This window comes from Lactuca saligna, chromosome 3 (assembly GCF_052625555.1).
Source record: "Lactuca saligna cultivar CGN05327 chromosome 3, ASM5262555v1, whole genome shotgun sequence".
Taxonomy (NCBI): Eukaryota; Viridiplantae; Streptophyta; class Magnoliopsida; order Asterales; family Asteraceae; genus Lactuca; species Lactuca saligna.
In genome coordinates, this window is record NC_136419.1 from 163,420,777 (window position 1) to 163,439,006 (window position 18,230).

An 18,230-nucleotide genomic window follows, 5' to 3' on the forward strand; every position below is an offset into this window, starting at 1 on the left:
TGTTGGTATAATACAAGTAATGAGTTGATTATCCGAAACACTAAATGATAAATAATGAGTAATCAATATGGTGGATAAATAGAAGGGTTTTATTTACTCTCACAAGTTTGGGGCCATATAGGATTAAGTATTGTTGTTATGTTTCAATTTGCATGTTTTGACTTCCAGAATAACTAGGTTATTCAAACATCCACAGTTGGTCATACGTTGGGAGTAGGTATGAATAAAGACTGTCATGAATCTGTCTGTAGATTGTCTGAAGTGTTTAGACATGGCACAAGTTTGTTGCAGAGTTCGTGAGTGCTTTGATAAGATTAAAGTATTGGATTAAACCCACGCTCACTTGGATCACTTCACGGTTTTATCACGAGTGATTAGTGAGACAATAATATTGTATATTCTTGAAACCGAGACGTGTGAGTTGTTATTTGTTGGTCAGTTACACATTGATAATAAGTAAACGCACCAGTAACTTGGTGTTATAAAACTTATTGTTGTGTGTGATTCGATCAGTAAATGCAAGCGAGCATTTGAGTCGAAGTTTATCCATTCCTTTTACCCAAAGTGGGATAAAAGCGATATATGTGGGCCTCTCGATGATTTAGTGATGACACCTAAGCGCTTGGCCAAGCCGGGACTAAGTTGATGTGTTCAATTGTAGTCTGTTATCAGTCGTCATGAATCGGAAGTCGGGAAACAGTATAGAGAGAATGATTCAAATTCATGTCTTTTGTCTATACGATATCTTGAGAATGGAGGAATATATAATCCCTTATCTAGAGGACACGCTATCTGATAAGATCAGAGTTGACAACGGCTTTTGAAAGCTACGATTGCTGATCAGGTTCTGAAGTCATACGGAAAATAGTTATTAGACTTATCCAAGTGGGAGACTGTTGGATTAGTGTCTAAGTCCATAACTCTTTTGGTATGTACTTGACCCGATTATGAGCATGGTCCTTTTGGGTTGCCTTCACCATAGCAATATGTAGGATGATTTAAGGAGAGAAAGGTTTAAATATGATTTATTAATATATTATGAGAATAATATATTAAAGGAGAAATCATATTGTTTAATTAATATTGGTCAAGAATTAATTAAGAATTAATTTTGTGGTTAAAAGAGATTAATTAAACTTAGGGGACTGAAGTTGTAATTATAAGATAATTATAATTGGGCTATGGATCACCTAATAATATATAGGTTGAACGAATTCTATGGAAAGCCCATTAGAAATCGTCCAAGGGATATGTTTAAGGAGTCCATGGGCTGCTTAGGGCCTAAGCAGTCAAATTAGGGTTACCTAGTTGTAAACCCTAATAGCCTACATGTATAAAAGGGACCCTTAAGCCCCAAAAACGTGGACAACACTTCCATTAGGGTTTCCAGCCGTTTTTGGTGCCTCCTTTTCTTCTCCTCTTCATCCAAGTTGCATATGGTGTTTGTGACTCCATTAGAGGTACTACACTTGTGGTACTTGCTTTCAAGAGCTAAGGAAATTCAAGGAACTAGTTGTTATTGCTATATAACAACAAAAGGTATGTATTATAGTTTTATATATGAATTTCGAAAATTATAGTAGCATGCCAGGTTTCTTTTGGTGTTCATAAAGCTGTATAACTAATAGTGAAAACATAGATCCAATACTAGGGTTGCATGCACACATAGGATTGTTTGTATTAAAACCCATCAGGTACAATCAAAATGTTCGACAGGAAAGGTATGAAATCAGTTCCTCCATGCGAACAACAAATCTGAAGGATGGAGAGTTTATCGCAACCCACTTGCAAAAGATATAAAGGTTTGTGGACCGCTTGCTGAAGTTGAATGTCAACTTCGACGAAGAGTTAGCTATTGACATTATCCTACACTCTTTGTGTTATTGCTATGATCAATTTAGAATGACTTATCATATGAACAAGGAGTAAGTTACTCTAAGCAAGCTTCAAGGCCTTCTTAGAACTATTGATAGTAGTTTGAAAGGAAAAGTTGTTGTACCCACTCCTACCACTACCTCCCCATTCCTGGGAATTGGACATGGTAAAGAGAAGAAAAGGAAAGCTACTTCAAGGAATCACAAGGGAAAGTGTCGTGATGTATCATGTTCTAGTAGGTCCAAAGGTGGTTCTGCTACTGCCTCATCCAATCCAAAAGAAGTAGAGTGATTTTACTGTTATGACAAAGGGCACTCGAAACAAAGCTGCCCCAAATACTTGCAAGACATCAAGGATGGGAAGATAAAACCCACCTTCACAGGTATTTATACTATTCTATCTAATAACTCATCACATGCTAATTCCTGGGTCCTGGATACAAAATGTGGTTTTCACATTTGTTTTGATTTTTAGGGTCTATAAAAAGTAGGAATATGGAGTACAGGAAGATAAACCTGATCATGGAATGCGTCGCCTGTCACCAGGATTGGAGTTTAGTATTTATTGCTTAGTAATGGGTTAAAATTAGATTTGGATAATTTTTATTATTCGTCAAATATAGCGGGAAACATTATTTCTTTTCATGGTTTGTACAAACAAGTTTTTAGATTTTCATTTAGTAATGAAATTGGTTCTATAAATGGTTTTTATAACTGTCTCTTTTATTTTGAAGCATTTCCTTGTAACGGTATGTATGAAACTATGATGGTTGTAGACAACTTAGGAAATAATGCATTGCATCTTTATTCGTCCAACGGCTTGGACAAAGCATGCGTGTGGCATTGTCGTCTTAGACATGTTAACAAGAAGCGTATACCCCAACTCCAAAAGGATGGAGTGCTGGAGTCATTTGACTTGAAGTCGGATGACACATGCGAATCTCGTTTGCTTGGAAAGATGACCAAGTCACCTTTCACTTGTACTTGTGAAAGAGGTGAGGATTTGTTGGATCTCATACACACCAATGTGTGTGGGCGCTTCTGATCCGCCACAAAAGATGCTAACCGCGTCTATGTGACTTTTACCGTGGATTATAGCAGATATGGGTATATCTACTTAATCAAGCATAAGTCAAAAACCTTTGAAGAGTTTAAGGAGTTTAACCAAGAAGTGGAGAATCAGCTGGGCAGGAAGATAAAGATGCTTCAATCCGATCGAGGTGGTGAGTATCTTAGTATCGAGTTCCACGACTATCTTATGGAATATGGAATTGTTTCACAATTGACGCCACCTAGGACATCGCAACTGAATGGTGTGGCTGAGAGGCACAATCGAACCTTGTTGGACATGGTTCGTTCCATGATGAGTCGAGCTCCGTTACCTATCTCATATGATAAGTCATTCTAAACTGATCATAACAAGGAGGTAAAGATTGTAAGATAATGTCAATGGCCAACTCTTCGTCGAAGTTGACATTCAAATTCAGCAAGCGGTCCACAAACCTTTATATCTTTTACAAGTGGGTCGTGATAGACTCTCCGCTTCATTTTTGTTGTTCTCATTGAGGAAATGATTTCATACCTTTCCTGTTGAGCACTTTGATGGTACCTTTCCATCAAGTATTGGTGCATCTCGAAAGGATAGTAGTCCTGATAGGACTTTTGGCGTTCAGCTGTCATAGTGGCAAGCATGACACATGACACATTTGCCGCGTCCTTCTCATGAGCCCTATATTCAACAACCTCTTCAAGAGTAGCAGTTGCTTCATCCAGCTCCTTAAACTCTTTATCGAGGACATATTCCTTGTCCTCGTAACGAGTGAGCCTCTAAATGTTCCGAATCCAATCATTGAAATTTGATCCTTCGAAAATGACCCACCTACCCAAGTTCATGATGGAGAAAGAGCCAGAAGCGGTGTTGGAAGACATCTGAAAGGAAATAGAAAGTTTAGATTAGATAAGAATCCTTAACATAACACCCAAATGAAATATTAAGGCTAGGACCCAACACAATATTTCACAATTCGGAAGAGGGATGTCATAATCCAATTGCAAAATATTTGAAGGTAGGTAAATGACGATTTACCAATTTCCAGCATAAAAAAACGAAAAAGAGTATTAAGTTTTAAATGAATTGAAATTCCTATATTCTTTTGATATTCACTGAACTTTTCAATGGCATGTTTAAATCTTAATTAAGCCCTTCAACTTTGTGACTGGGATACCGAGGATCACAAACAAGGTGTGAATAACCACACAAATGTGTTTGGTACTCTTGATGTCATTTATCACCTAATTAATTTACCGGTTAACCACACACGCTCCATTGATCTATGACAACCATCAAGCTACCCTGTGCGGCCCTTGCTATTCCCAAATTAATTTGCCAATTAACCACACAGGCTCCACTAACGACTTGGCAAGGTGCAAAGTGTAATTTCATGGAATACCACCATTTTCACATTTTCCTAAAATAACTAAGATTGGGAATTTGTAAAATATATAATTACCTTATAATTATCATTATAGTTTTTAATGAGAATTAATGTCATATCCCACCTGTTCGGCTAACGACCCTCCACCAAACAAGGAAGTGGTGGGTGAGAGTGGACACCCATTCAACCACCATTTTATAAGCAGTTTCCTTATTCCCACTTATCGATCGACTTTGTCGATGAGGCCTACTAACGGTAAGACTGACTTGTCTTATACATACATACATATATATATATACATACATATATATATATATATATGTATATATATATATATATATATAAGTATTAAAATTTTAATATTATAACAGTATAAGGGTTGAATTTTAAAGTTTTAAAATTCTAGGATTTGGAACTTTAATGTTTCATAAATGAGACTTTTCAAATTCCAAAACTTGAGGGAAAATTTTGAAACTCTTCAAAACCTCTTGAATTCCATAACTTAAGGAGTTAATGTTTCATGAATGTGACCTTTCATATTCTATAACTTGAGGACAAGTTATGAAATTCTTTAAAAAACATTTAGATCAAATTTAACTAATAAACCTATCATATAATTTATTATTTACCAAATCGACCTAATTTAACTCATATAGGAAGACGATTCAAATCAAATAACACAAATAATTAAATTATTGTCTTAAAATTTGATAATTTTCTTTTAATTGGATGAGGATAATCATCACCATATAAAAAATGAATTTTATGATACAAAACAGTTTGTGGTAATGATCTTAATCTAATTCTAGCCTAAAACCCCGAAAAAACTTCGAGTTCATGGCATGGACTCGACGAGTTCATCTCATATAATCCGACTTGTCGAGTTCCCTTGTGGGACTCGATGAGTCCATCAGTCAGTGGTCAGAAATGACATGTTTTTCAGCTTTGAAAATCAATCAATTGCATCAATATAACAGAAAACCCCCTAGGCTCCGATACCACTGATGGGTTTTGAGCACTATAACATCCTTATGGTGCATATACAACCCTAATTCTTTGGATGTAAGTTTTCTCTAGTTATACATGCAATATTCTTTTTTTAAAGCATGAAGCCTAACTAGCATACAAAATTGATGTTTGAATCATAAAAACTAGTTAGATGATTACCTCTTTTTGTATTTTGTAAAAGGTGGCATTTCAACAGCTTTGCACCTCAAATGTGATGCCTCAAATATTTCACAAAACACCACCAACAATTAGATGACAATGAGAGAGAGCTAGGAGCACCAAAACTCGGCTATATCCTCTTAGAATACTCTTGGTACCGATTTTAGGGGCTTAGAAGTTACATGTATAGTGTAGAATTCCAAGAGTCAATTGTAAATCCTAATTCTTACACTTAGGATTATGATCCAACAATTGATTTTGACTAACACTTCATGGACTATCTCATAAGCTTAGTCCATCAAAAATCAATCATCAGCCCAAACCATATGTATCACTGATTTACATAATCAGTCCCTGTTATTTTAATCAGTCTCTTTTGATTAGTTGATCAATACTAACTAAATAATATGATTTCTCAGTTAATATGTTATACTTATAATATATTAATAAATCACAAATAACCTCTTTCTCAAATATCCATCCTATCAAATTGTTCTGGTCAGGTCAAGTACATACCAATTATAGTTATAGGCTTAGACACCTAATCCAACAATATGATGTGTGGTATTTTGGGGAACTCACTAAGCTTTGTGCTTATGGTTTTCAGTTTATGTTCCAAGCACTCCGATTTTCAAATGGAAGAGCTCAGAATGATTGCAGGGCACACACCACATGTTTCTAATGAGTTTTAGTATACTACAACATCCTATAGTGCACATACCACCCTAAATGCTTTGGATCTATGTTTTCTCTAATTATACATGCAATATTGTTTCCAAAGCATTAAGCCTACAACTAGCATGGAAATGACATAATAAACATCAAAGAGAGTTATAGAATTACCTCTTTGTTGCAGCTTGTAGAACTGCTTGAGTTTGGCCTTTAAGAACTTAGTGCCCCAAGTGTTGCACCTCAAATGGAATCACACAACACCACCAACAATGGAGGACTTGAAAGAGAATACTTAACACCAAAATTGGCTATAGCTCTTCCAAGAACACTAGGGTGCCATTTTTCAGAGCTAATGGGTTTCTTATATAGTGTGGCAATACTAGGGTTACACTAAGTAAACCCTAATGTGCATGAAATTCCATATTCCTTAGGATCCATGGGTTTAAACCTCCATGGATCAGCCATGGGTTCTCACATGGGTTTAGCTAAAACTAAGGAATCAAGGATCATTGGCCCACACCATAAGAATGAATGATTTTACCAAATCAACCCTTATATTTAATTAGTCTTTTTTGATCACAAAATGAATTCCAAATTAATTCTTGATCAATACTAATTAAATAATATGATTTCATATTAATATATTAGGACTTATAATATATTAATAAATCATGAATATCCTTTTCTCAAATATCCATCCTATCAAATTGTTCTGGTGAAGGCAACTCGAAATGAACCATGCTACTCTCGGGTTAAGTACACACCAATTATATTTATGGCCTTAGACACCGAATCCAATAGTCTCCCTCTTGGATAAGTCTAATAACTATTATTTCAAGTACGACTCCACAACCCAACTAGCAATCGTAGCTCTTAAAAGTCGTTGTCGAACTCTGACCTAGTCAATGACACATCCATTAGATAAGGGATCATATATTCCTCCATTCTGGATATCATATGGACTGAGACATGGATTATAATCATTCTTTGTGTCCATCAGTTGTTTCCCGATATCTTATTTATGACGACCGACTAATTCAACAAATAAACTCACTCCAGGCTTGGCCAAGCACTTAGGGGTGTCATCACTAAATCATAGAGGGCCCCAATGATATCGTTTTTATCCACATGGGGTAAAAGGAACGGATAAAATTTGACCCAAATGCTTGCTTGTACATACTCATCAAGTTACACACAACGATATGTTTTATAACACCAAGTTACTAGTGCGTTTACATATGTCAATGTGCAACTGACTTGCAACTACAAAACACATGTCTCCGTTTCAAAAATATAAGATATTATAGTGTCACAATCACTCATTATAAAATCAATGAAGCGATTCAGATGAGCGTGGGTTGAATCCAATACTTGAATCTTATTCTAGGAGTACTCATGAACACTGCAGCAAACTTATGCTATGACTAAAACACCTCTACATACCCATTGATGACAGTATTGCCTCAATACCTACTTCTAAATTATGATCGACTGTGGATGGTTTGAATAACCTAATTATTTGAGAAGTCAAAACATGCAATGTGAAACACAAGAATAATACTAATCCTATATGGACCCAAAAAATATTGAGTGACATATTGATTACTCATGTTTCGATTTATCAACTTAATACTTGAATTAAAACAATATTTTTCCCATGCTCCAAGCATATGCACTATGTTTTTCTATGGTCCTTACTTTGTGAAATAGATCAATTGACAACATTTCAATGATACTCCTTTCACAATTCCAAATCTTTATCGTAAATGTTAGAATATCAAATTCATTCCATTTACTATAATTTGTTAGATTCTAAACTTATATGTAATGACCCTCTTGTAATGACTATACACAAAAGCCACAAAGACTTAGCAACAGGCATTAAAAAGTATTCCAATGGAGAGCAATTCCATGGAAATGAAGTCTCAAATTCAAAGTACATTCCTTTGAACATCCTTCTTGCATTAAGTTTCCTAATCTTACACAAATTGAAAGAATAACTTCCACTTATGGAAACATTTCCATGTTCCCATTTTAACTATCACTTCTGAACAAGAGTCACATCTTCTCAGAGTGTGTCAATATGGTCCATCCATTTTATACTTCCAACTACAAGCGACCAATCCTTAGCGAACCTTAGATTGTCCTTAACATTTTTTAACCACTTTAGTCATATTCGGTTCTAGTCCTTTTTCCCTCTCAATGCCCTAGGCATTTGGAAAATTAGAACATGAGAATATTATAACATATGCAATCGATACTATACCCGAAGCATATGGGACACGATTCATAATGTCTAACATAAAGACATGATACTTGATCAGTCTTTTGCTATAATATTTCTATTTTCCATGTTCTCATAATTCGAATTATGAAGAAGGATGTCATAATCATAATCAAAATTTTAGAACGCAATTATCATTTCCATATATAGAATTTCCTTATGTTGAGCCATTCAAACATAACATTCATATATATTTGACTAAATTTGATTAAAAAAAACTTAATCTAAGCTTTTAGATTTTGAAATGAAGTATGAATTCCTCTCCCTTAATTATAGCAAAACAACTTTTCAAACCCTGCATCTTTGCAAATTGAAACTTTGTTTTCTATAATTAACATTGATAACATGCAATACTTTCCATAATAATTATGCTCCCACTAGCATAATAATTATTATCTTACTAGCATAACACTTATGCTCCCACTAGCTTTGACATGTATTCAGAAATCAACTAGACTTCTAGAAATCAATACTTATTGACTTTTTTTTACCAAAGTTCAGATTTTCGATACGAGATGTTTCGATAAGACTTTATCTAGGCTTCTCAAATTCATACACCTTTCCTTAGATATCTCACATGTGTGTCTTAACAATTTTACAACTTACGGCAATAAGTCTCAAATGTTTAGACCCTTTGCCATTTCTCACAATTCGAACTATAAAGAGGGATGTCGTAATCTCAATCAAATTTGAGAATGCAAATATCACAATTGTTATCTCATTAAAATCTACTTAGTGAAAGCGTTTCCTCATAATCATTTTCATGAATTGGAGAGAAACCTTATGACACTTAGATTTTAAGGTGTATGTGTTCCTATCCATATGAATTTGTCAAACCATAATCATAAGACAAGGTTAGTGACAAATCCAAACTCATATGGACTGAACTTGTTCAATCTTAATTTCTTGCCACTTGGTAGCACAAGGGCCTACCATGTCTTCCAAGTTGTTAAGTAGCTCTTCATACTTTCATTGATCCAGGTTCTTTGCTTTATGCAAACAATTGAGAACACATAGAACTCGCGTGCATTGTCAACTTTTAACTGGAATGAGCACCAAAATAAGAATATGTCAGCACGATAGGTTACAACCTCAAGTTGTGTGCTAGTGATTAACAATAGGTTTATTCTTGATTAGTTCTTGAAAATTGTCAAGATCTTTAAGGCTCCCACTGACCTCTTGACATATAAGATTCTATTGTCATGACCCATTCCTTGACAAACACATATTCAAGAGTTCGTGCGGATTCTTATCATGATAGACACTTCACATAATTGGTCTTAGTTGGTCTTTGTCCTATCCAAGACATCAAAACTTACCAATTTCAAATGTACAAGAGCAAAAATATTTTACTCTACATTTGATGATTATTATAAGCCTTTGTTAAGATTATGTCACTAAAGGTTACAATCTTGGAGTATGACTCCAAGACTTTTCTTGGAACGAAGTATGAATCATCTTCTTAATTTAACCGTTTCAACAATTCTCGATTCCTCTTCTCAGCCATAAAAATGCACTAAGATATCCTTAGAGGATCAATTGTGATATGGTTTTATAATCACTAAGATAATCATAAAACACGATACTCAAGTACGCTCCCTTCTTCTCATATTGGAGAAACTTTTATATTTCTGCCTAATTTGATTCTACTTATTCGTTCTTCCATTCATTGAAACTTTTCCAAGGATTCAGAATTACACTTAATCTTGTAAGTATAACCACATTTACTAAACTTTAGTAAATCATAACGAAAAGTATTATTGTTCTTTGTGATGGACCTGACCAGCGCACAACCAAGTGTACCCGATTGCCTAGTCCTTCACATGAGTCACATATACATGTGAACAAGGAATTAGTCTTAATTTCCCAAAGATGAAGTTCTCATTCATCACACAATACAAGTTGCATGATTCCAAGTTTCTATGCAATTTAAACTTGGGTGATGAGAATCTTTCCTTATTTGGTAAATTATGACACCACCATAAACGAAAGAATCAAATCGATTTTCCAATATTGCTATCAATGGAAACATATAAGCAACAATTTTCACAAATGTCATTGTAAGGAATCTTAAAATAAGATAAATTTCAAAAAATTTCTTTATTTATAAAAATTGCGAAAAACTTTTCCTTACAATGCAATTACATATGAAAAATATGTTGTTATCTATTCCTAAGTAATCTATCAAAACTCTTAAGCAGTAGCTCAAAATTCTAATCATCAAACCATGCGATTGAAATCCATCTCTTCACGATCAGAATCAGCATACTCTTTCTTTAAGCTTCCTTCCTTTTCTTCGGTCGTTCAAAACATTGAAATGTAATTACATTACATCATGTATTAAGAATCTCTAAATAGATAATTAATGGAGTTAGATGATGGACTTTACCTGAAGTAGAGTCAAACTTTTGGACTTTACCATCCTTGCGATATTTCAGGTAAATTTGGCAACTTCGCAACCAATGCCCCTTCTCTTGGCAATAGAAACATATGAACTCCTTGGGAATGGTGCATGGGACTATCTCAGACTTAGCCTTTCTCTTTACCATTTGGTCAAATGACTTGACCATGGCCGATCCCTTTCCATTGGGAAGAGAAATCTTTTCTGGAATTTCAACGTTACAATTGTCAATGTCCATGGAAGTTTGGGGAGTAGATCTTCCAATCAAATTTGCTTTACCAGTGCACCAAATCATTGTTGCTTCAGCAGCAACAAGCAAATATGTTAGATCAGTAAGGGTCATGTCGTGATCTCCCATATAGTACTCCTTAAAGAACCCACTATATGACTAAGTAAATGACTGAAGAACCCAATCAACAACCAACTTCCTCGAGAATTCGACACCCAACTCTCCCAGCTTGTCAATATGTAACTTCATCTCCAAGACGTGAGCACAAACAGACTTTCCTTCCTGCCAATAGGGCTTTGAGTGACCATGAACTTGTGGGTTAGGGAGAATTATTGCAGGAGGTGAAGGAAGTGAAGCATGATTTACATTTCCACGATCCAATCGTGGAACATCATCTTCATGAGGAAAGTTTATTCCAAAAGATTTGGGAAGACCATAGTTGTCTGAACTACACATCTATAATTGGATAAATTCAAGTTAGTTGATTTAAGTTCTTAATATAACACCCAAATGAAATATTAAGGCTAGGACCCAACACAATATTTTACAATTGGGAAGAGGGATGCCGTAATCCAATTGCAAAATATTTGAAGGTAGGTAAATGATGATTGACTAATTTCCACCATGAAAAACGAAAATGAATTTTAGGTTTTAAATGGATTGAAATTCCTAGATATTTTAAGATTCATTGAACTTTTCAATGGCATGTTTAAATCTCGATTGTGCCCTTCAAGTTTGACTGGGATGTCGAGGATCACAAACAAGGTGTGAATAACCATGCAAATTATCTTGGTACACCCAATGTTACAACCAGCTAATCAATGTGTCAGTTAACAACACACGCTCCATTGATCTATGATTAACATCAAGTTACCCTTTATCACACACTGTCAGTCCCAAATTAGAGTGTCAGTTAACCACACACGCTACACTAACGACGTAACAAGGTGCAAAATGCAATTTCATGGGTTAGCACCATGTTCACATTTTTCCTAAACTAACTAAGATTGAGAATTTAATAAAATTTTAGTTACCTTATCATTATACTTCTAATGAGAATTAATGTGTTATCCTACCCGTTCGGCTAATGACCCTCCACTAGTCAAGGAAGCGGTGGGTGAGAGTGGACACTCATTAAACTGTCATATTATACGTAGTAACCTTATACCCCCTTACAGACCAACTTCGTGAATGAAGCCTACTAAGGGTAAGACTGACTTATCTTATACATATATATATATATATATATATATATATATATATATATATATATATATATATATAATTATTAAAGACAAAATTGCAAAAATGGTCCCTGTGGTTGGCAAATTTATGTGTTTTTGGTCCAAAACGAAATGTTGGTGCACCACAGGTCCAAAATTGAATCTTTCTATTGTTTTTGGTCCCTATCAACATAAAAAGACTATTATACCCTTATATTTGATTTTTAATTTGCTTTATATATCTAATCAAATGTTTTTCATTAATTAAAATTAAGAAAAAGGCCTCTCTCTCTCTCTCTCTCTGTTGTGAAAGTCAACTTGCTAGATCCAGAAAACATACTGAATTCTTTTCTTCCTGGTTCACTATGGTTTACACAAAAAGGTTAAGCATTTGTTTTTGTCCCTTTATTTTGAACACCACCTTCTGCTGCCATTAAAATCCATCAAGCGAGCCTCAAAACACCACCATCTACTGCCTTCTTTCGGTTTTGGGAGCTTACCACCAAAAACCATTAGGAACCGTTGTTGTCTCCATCAATAACCACCACCGATGTTTGATCACCGTGAATCACCATCAAACCTCATCCCATATCCTACTCCATCTCGACCCTCGTCTTTCCCGGTGAGCCTAAACAAGGACGAAGTATCATAAGGTTGTCGGACCAGCCCCCTACCGCTGGAGCTCTTTCCTCCACCAACAAATATCGTCGTCACTGCTACTTCTTCCATCCACCATACCCAGCTCCGTTCGCCTCCATCATCATCGAGCTTGTGGGAACAGGAAATGGAAGCAATGAAGCTGCCATTACCGCCCGCTGTCGTTGCTAATGTGGAGCTCCGACAGCATCGTTGCCGCCTGCTGCTGTTGCCACCGACCGTCTCCGAACTGCCACCATCCCTGTCATCATAGTAAGCTTCATCCACACCCCTCAGTTTTCAAACCAATAACATTCTATGTTCGATCGACCAACTGAAATTAAGAGACTATGGGTCTCGTCTGTAAAGCATGACTGGTAACGGAAAGAAGATGATATGTTCTTCTTCTTCGTCGTCTTCAGATCCCCTTCTTCTTCAATTTCATCATCATCAACTTCATTTCACACAAATACCTCATCAGAAACCCTAATTATATCGTCATCGTCATCATGTTCTTCTTCTTCGTAGTCTTCTTCATATACTTTCGTATCCAACACCGGCTCTGCAAAACTCGAGAACCCCAAATTCCTCGATTCGATCCTCGCAACACCAATTCGTATTTTCTTTGTATCATTGACGGCGAACAAATCCAGCAGAGTTGCTCCATCGCAACCCTAATTTAATCACCAACATGCTTGCTCCGTCGCAGACGACCGGAAATTAAAATGGTAGGGAAGGAGTTAGCGAGGAGAGGCCAGAGGGTGGTGTTGGGTAAGGGTTTGATGGGAGTGTAGATGGCCGGAAATTGGGATGACGATTAAGAGAGAGAGAGAGAGAGAGAGAGAGAGAGAGAGAGAGAGAGAATGTTTATTAATAATAAAACATTAAATTAAATACAAAAAATATAAAAAATGTATCAGAAGGGCATATTCGTCATTTCAGGTTGGGTCTGGACTAAAAACACACAAAAATGTTAATCATAGGGACCAAAACAACACAAGATATCTAAAATTTGACTAGTGGTGCACCAACATTTCGTTTTGGACCAAAACTACAGAATTTTACCAACCACAGGGACCATTTTTGCAATTTTGTCATTACTAAACTTATAATATTATAATAGTATAGGGGGTTGAATTTTAACTTTTAAAACTCTAGGGTTTAATTTGGAATTAAAGTATTCATAAGTGAAACATTACAAATTCCAAAACATGAGGGCAAGTTTTGAAACTTGTCAAAACTTTTGGTTTCCATAACTTACGAGTTTAATATGGTTTTTATGAAAAACTTTTGAAGTTCCATAACTTGAGGACAAGTTATGGAATACTTTAAATACATTTAAAAGAAAAACTTTTCATTTTCCATAACTTGAGGACAAGATATGGAGTTAATAAAGGGCATTTAGACCATATTTTTTTAACTAAAAAATTATCAAATAATATATCTATGATCTAATTAAACTCATAAGTCAAGATAATTCATATCAACCATTAGCAAGAAATTAGTCTATCATACAAACTAATACAAATCTTGAAACTATGACAACTATCTTTTATTTGGATGGGGATGATCATTACCTTATGAAAAAACACATTTCATGTTTCAAAAAACAGATTATGGTAATGATCCTAATCCAATTTGGCCAAAAAAAGTCCAAATTATGCACACAAAGGCATCACCACGTCGTGGTAAATATTGCCACATCGTGGTGGGCATGCAGAAAGGAATTTGTATATTTTCCATCTTTAAAAACCTATAAGCATCAAGTATAATAGAAAACATCCATGGGCTCTTGTAACAACATGAATTTTCAAAACAATTTTTCATTTTTTAAACAACATAAACCATTATTCAATATTCTCAAATCTCATGTTTAGCAAATGTCATCATAATAAAAATACATCCCAAGATCATAAAATAAATCTTCCGTCAGTGTCTATAGATCATGCCGGCGCCTTTCCACGGTCTTCGCTAGTACCTGAAACACATAACACAACAACTGTAAGGATAAATTCTTAGTGAGTTCCCCAATATACCACTTACACATACGCCCTTCCAGGCCATGACCTTCCGGTCCATGTGTCTCAGGGGACTTCCGTCCCAACCCGGTAAACCTTATGGTCCTACCCATGTCGAACTTCCGATCCATGACTCCCTGACCTTCTGGTCCACATCATAATGCCTTCCGGCCCATAACAAGCATATCATACATAACACATACAAAACAGTTAACTAATCACATACAATGCATACATCATATAGCATATCCGACCTTCCAGTCACACATAGGTACCCTTCTAGGTACATTATAGTGAAAAGACTCACCTCGTAGGATGTCTAGAATCTCACGTGCTCGATATCTCTGAATCTCAAAACGTCGACCCAACCCCGCCTATTCACAACGAATAATCATTCTAATTAATATAGGCTTCCAAGACTAAGCTACACCCTTTTTCACTATCCCACAGAGGGGTAAAAGACCATTTCACCCCTCCTTGACTCAAAAGTCCACATGTTGACCAAAACCCTAAAAGTCAACATAAGTCTACAGCAAGCAGTACGCGGGGCGTACCAGCTCCTATGCGCGGGGCGTACTCTTGCATTCCATAAATTAGGAACGTGTCCCACTACGCGGTGCGTAATGGGATTACGCCCAACGTACATCCCAGTTTCTCACTTCCTTCTTCTAATGTCTTAAACGATTAAGACTTAACCCCATATTCCAGATCTGGTCAAAATAATACCTCTTAGTCCATAAAGTCGAAACATTTAAGCCTTAGCATGGCTAAAAGGTTCCCCACACCTTCTAACACCTTTCCTTTCCCCTCCAAGAGTCTAGATCTCATGCATGGCCCAATACCCATGTCCAAGATTGCATTTTTATGAACATACAACTCATATAGTCCTGGAATATGATAGATCTAGGCCAGTGGAGACTACTTGCTCATAAAGTCTCTATCTTGAGACAAAAAACCCTAGAAATTAGTCCAAGAAGCACACCATATAAACTACAAGGCAAGATCTGAACTTTTTACCTTAGGAAGAAGCTCCAACCTTTGTACTCCTCAGATCTACACTTGTCCACCAACTTCTAGCCTCCACAATGGACTCCTCTTCTCTTTTACTACCTTGAAATGACACTTTAAAGCTTAGAACACTCACACCCAAGCTAAAAACGAAGGAAATGCTCTCTTAGGCTTCCTTTCTGAAAGATGGTGACTGAGGGACAAGACCATCTCATTCCTTTTATAGCCCTCAAGTCATATTAGGGTTTTGAGTATGGGCCGGTTACGCCCGGCATAACCTTAGGTACGCCCAGCATACCCGGGTGGCACTGCATACAAAATAAGCGCGCGAGTACGCGCAACGTACTCTTTGTACGCCCAACGTACTCACTAAACACAAAGGACCAAAATGACATTATGGAAAAGATGAAGGGTTAAATGGTTCTACCTGAATTTCGGGCTGTTACAATTCTCCCCCACTAGAACCAGACTTCGTCCCCGAAGTCTTATATCGAAAACAACTCCGGATGCTGCTTCCGCATCTCAGACTCGGACTCCCATGGAAGCTCGGACCCCTTCCGATGCTGCCACTACACTTGCACCAAAGGCACTTCCTTGTTACTCAGAACCTTAACCTTCCGATCCGTAATTGCCACCGGTCTCTCAACATAGTTCAGGACTGCATCCACCTGAATATCCTCTAATGGTACCATTGGCGACTCGTCGGGTATACACTTTCTCAACTGCGACACATGGAAAGTGTCGTGAATCTGACCCAACTTCGCAGGTAGATCCAAACGGTAGGCTACCCTACCTACCCTCGCGATTACCCTTAAAGGTCCAATATATCGAGGCCCCAACTTTCCCCTCTTCCTGAATCGGATCACTCCTTTCCAAGGAGAGACCTTTAAGAGTACGATGTCACCGACATGAAACTTGACCTCGGACCGACGCCTGTCCGCATAACTCTTCTGGCGACTCTGAGCGGTCAACAACCTCTGCCTGACCTGCTGTATCTGCTCAGTCGCCTGAAGCACGATCTCCGTACTACCCATTACGCGTTGCCCCACTTCTCCCCAACAAATGGGGGTCTGAAACCTCCTCCCATACAACAGCTCAAAGGGTGGCATAGTAATGCTCGAATGATGGATGTTGTTGTACGAAAACTCTGCCAAGGGTAAATATGTGTCCCAACTTCTGCCAAAATCCAAAACACATGCTCGGAGCATATCCTCGAGTGTCTGAATCGTCCGCTCACTCTGCCCGTTCGTCTATGGGTGGTATGTGGTACTGAAATGCAGCCTCGTACCCAACTCCTCGTGAAACTTCTTCCAAAATCTGGAAGTAAATCGTACGTCTTTATCTGAAACAATCGACATCGGAACCCATGTCGCGACACCACCTTCCTCACATACAACTCTACCAACCTCTCAGCAGAAGAGCTCTCACTAATAGCAAGAAAGAGAGTGCTCTTCGTCAACCTATCCACAATCTCCCAAATTGCATCGACTCCCCTTACAGTCCTTGGCAATTTGGTGATAAATTCCATGGTAATCTATTCCCATTTCCACTCGGGGATCTCCAGCGACTGCAGCTTACCATGCGGACGCTGATGCTCGACCTTAACCTGGCGACATGTTAGGCACCTCTCAACGAACCATGCAACATCCCTTTTCATATAGGGCCACCAATACTCCTACTTTAGGTCTAGATACATCTTAGTGGGTTTTGGGATAGATTGAGAACTTCGATCGATGTGCCTCTTCCATCAAAATGGTACGCGTCCCGCCCACAAACGGTACCCAAATCCGACCCTGAAATGTCATAAGTCCCTGGCTATCGGTAACGAACTCCGATACCTGCCCGATAACTCTCTCCCTCTTTCAGTTTTCTGGTCTCACAGCCTCAGCCTGGGCCCCTCGAATGGTGTCCAATACCGGAGTCATCACTTTCAACCTCATACAAACGTCTCGAATCGGGGCGCTCTCCGCCCTACAGCTCAAAGCATCAGCTACGACATTATCCTTGCCCTGGTGGTACAAGATCTCACAATCATAATCCTTCACCACATCCAACCATATCCTCTGGAGCATATTCAGGTTCGGCTGATCCATCAAGTACTTCAGACTCTTTTGGTCCGTGTATATGGTACACCGAACCCCATACATATAGTGACGCCAAATCTTGAGGGCAAACACCACAACCCTCGGCTCGGGATCATCGGTGGGATATCTCGAGTCATGAGGCTTCAGCTGCGTCGATGCATATACTATCATGTGTCCCCTTTGCATAAGCACTTCCGCT